General features: G+C 38.3%; 1 protein-coding gene across 1 annotated transcript in view; it reads left to right on the forward strand.

Moving 5' to 3' along the window:
* LOC135225776 (DNA-binding protein D-ETS-3-like) overlaps nt 1-2,500 on the forward strand; it is a 344,616-nt gene that overhangs the window by 25,071 nt on the left and 317,045 nt on the right.

The raw sequence follows: 2,500 nt of genomic DNA on the forward strand, positions 1-2,500 counted from the left end.
ACCTCGTGTGCCTTGCCTCCAATGACAACCTGGATTTTCGAACTAAAACTCTTGGTCTGGAAATGAGTCTAGTTTCCCTTTCCATGGTTCATTTCGTATGGAGGGGATAATGCTGATTCATAATGAAAAAGCTTCCTGCTAATCGGCAGAGGACATGTGAATGTTATTGGTATCGGATTTTACACTATAATGTCTGGTATCTCTGATAATGTATATGCATGTGGAGTCAATTGGCACTCCAATAATGATGATTTCATATTCAATGGGTCCTAGAAACCAAGTTCCCTGGCACACAACCCTAAGTCGGATGCATCGTTTGTTATCTGCGGTAGGGAGACTGGTCTACAACTGAAGGTTACTGGTTAGTGTGGACGGGTCAGCTCTGGATTCCAGTTCAAGTGACTGATCCCACTTGACGAAAGAACCTATTCATAATATTCCTAGCAGTGTATTAGGACTAGTCCTGACGTGCTTCGGCCATTATTATTATTATAAAAATAGTTTAACCAGACCACTGAGCTGACTTCAGCTCTCATAGGGCTGGCCCGAAGGATTAGATCAAATGCCAGGTCTAGGCCAAAGGCCAGAAACTGGGACTAAATAGGCCATGCAGTATAATAAACAATATATCAAAATTAAATAAAAAGACTGCACAGGGGCAGAGACTTTCATACTACGTGCTTCGGCCAAAGTTGAGGATAATATAGATGAGGTTATCAGCTCTGATCACTATGCCATAGCGATAGACACCTCATTTATTGAATATATGTCCACTTCGACTACTGAAAAAACTGTGCCACTGAAGATATAACACACTATGGTTGTACGTTATGAAAATATCTGTCAGTTAGGGCTACCCTTCCTCTCCTGGAATTTGTCAGTTCTTCAGAAAACAGTCAGATTCAAACTCATAGTTCAACTTAGTTTGATGATTCATCTAGATATCACGATGCACATAACCAAGAGCGCACCATAAAGAGGATAATGCACTCAGAATTGTGTTGTAAGTGAACAGGAATCAAATTCCGTTCACAGATTTGCAAACGAAAAAAGAAAATAATAATAGCAATTGGAAGATAAAACGACAAGAAATAAGTCAGCCTTATCTTTGTTGGATTAACTTGAATTCTTCTGTATTTGGATATAGGGTATCTATTATTCCTCTGTTATCAGCAAATAATAGGAAACTTTTGGCGAACCTTCGGGACAAAGATGAGCTATTTCCATTGTCCTTTGAGGCAAAACCGATTTTGGTTGAAAGTCCTTTTCATAATATGTGCATTCCAAAGTCAGCTTGCAGCAAATATTTTTTTTTTTCTTTTTTTTTTGCCAAGGAATGAAATAGATTCTACATAAGCTACATAGATGGATGGGATCCATGTCCCAGACTTAATACCCCTTTCATTGTTTTTGAGTCTTCAGTACCATTATAATCTACCGTAGATGAGCGGAATTTGTTTTGAATGGCTGCCAAAGTGCTGAGAGTCAAAGTAACTGGAAATCTCTTCAATCCAATGACTTTGTAGGGCTACTGAAAATGTTGTCTTAATGCGCTTGTTTAATCCCTCTTAGTCATACGCATGTTTTCCAACCATCAGTATGCACAAAGAATACAATCTAAACAGTCACACCCAAAACGGCCTTGACAATGGATAAGAGCCGCCCCGAATTGTTCAATTGATTTTAGTATGGTGCCTCTTCCATGAGCATTTTGTATATAAACTTCCTAATGTACGTGACAGATCTTTACGTTTGGTCTCATTCACAATTTTTACCAGACCTGAGACAAGGCTATAGTCTTCAAAGTGAGTTGCACATATCTTGGTGTTGTTCCACAGCTTAATCTTCTGGGACCTGATATTTTTTTATTGCATTTGATCGTCTAGGAAATAAGATGGTACAGTTCGTGGATAATGCTTTTTTGTTGTAGTTATTCACAATCGCTTAATGAGAATGGTAGTTTTGCTGAAGTTCAGTTTCACAATACAGATTACAACTTACTGTGTGAAGGTCAGCATAACTATACCATTCTCATTAAGCGATAGTGAATAACTATAACAAAAAAGCATTATCCACGAACTGTACCATCTTATTTCCTAAACGATCAAATGCAATAAAAAAAATAAAAAAACTACTGACCTGATGAGATGGCATTCTGGCCCTTGTTCGAGCTCACTTGACAAAGGCAACGCTGTACTTCTAACCATTTGAAGCCCGTTGTCGCATAGGTTTTCTTGAATATCTTTTTATATATCAGTTGTATCTTCTTGATATTTCGGCACATGTTTTGGACCCTCGGGTAATTTTGGGCAATGTAATAAAATACCAGATTTTATTGATTGAAGGAATTCACTCTTGAACTTTGTCAATTTCCTCAACATTCGTTGTAGATATCCGAACACCTGTCCTTGGCTTAGCTAAAGGGGTAGGAAAGAAGCCCACCCACTCATTTCTCTCTCGGTCTCAAACTTATGAATGGAAGAGTGTACTATGATACGGT

Source organism: Macrobrachium nipponense, chromosome 13 (assembly GCF_015104395.2).
Source record: "Macrobrachium nipponense isolate FS-2020 chromosome 13, ASM1510439v2, whole genome shotgun sequence".
In the NCBI taxonomy this organism is placed as follows: Eukaryota; Metazoa; Arthropoda; class Malacostraca; order Decapoda; family Palaemonidae; genus Macrobrachium; species Macrobrachium nipponense.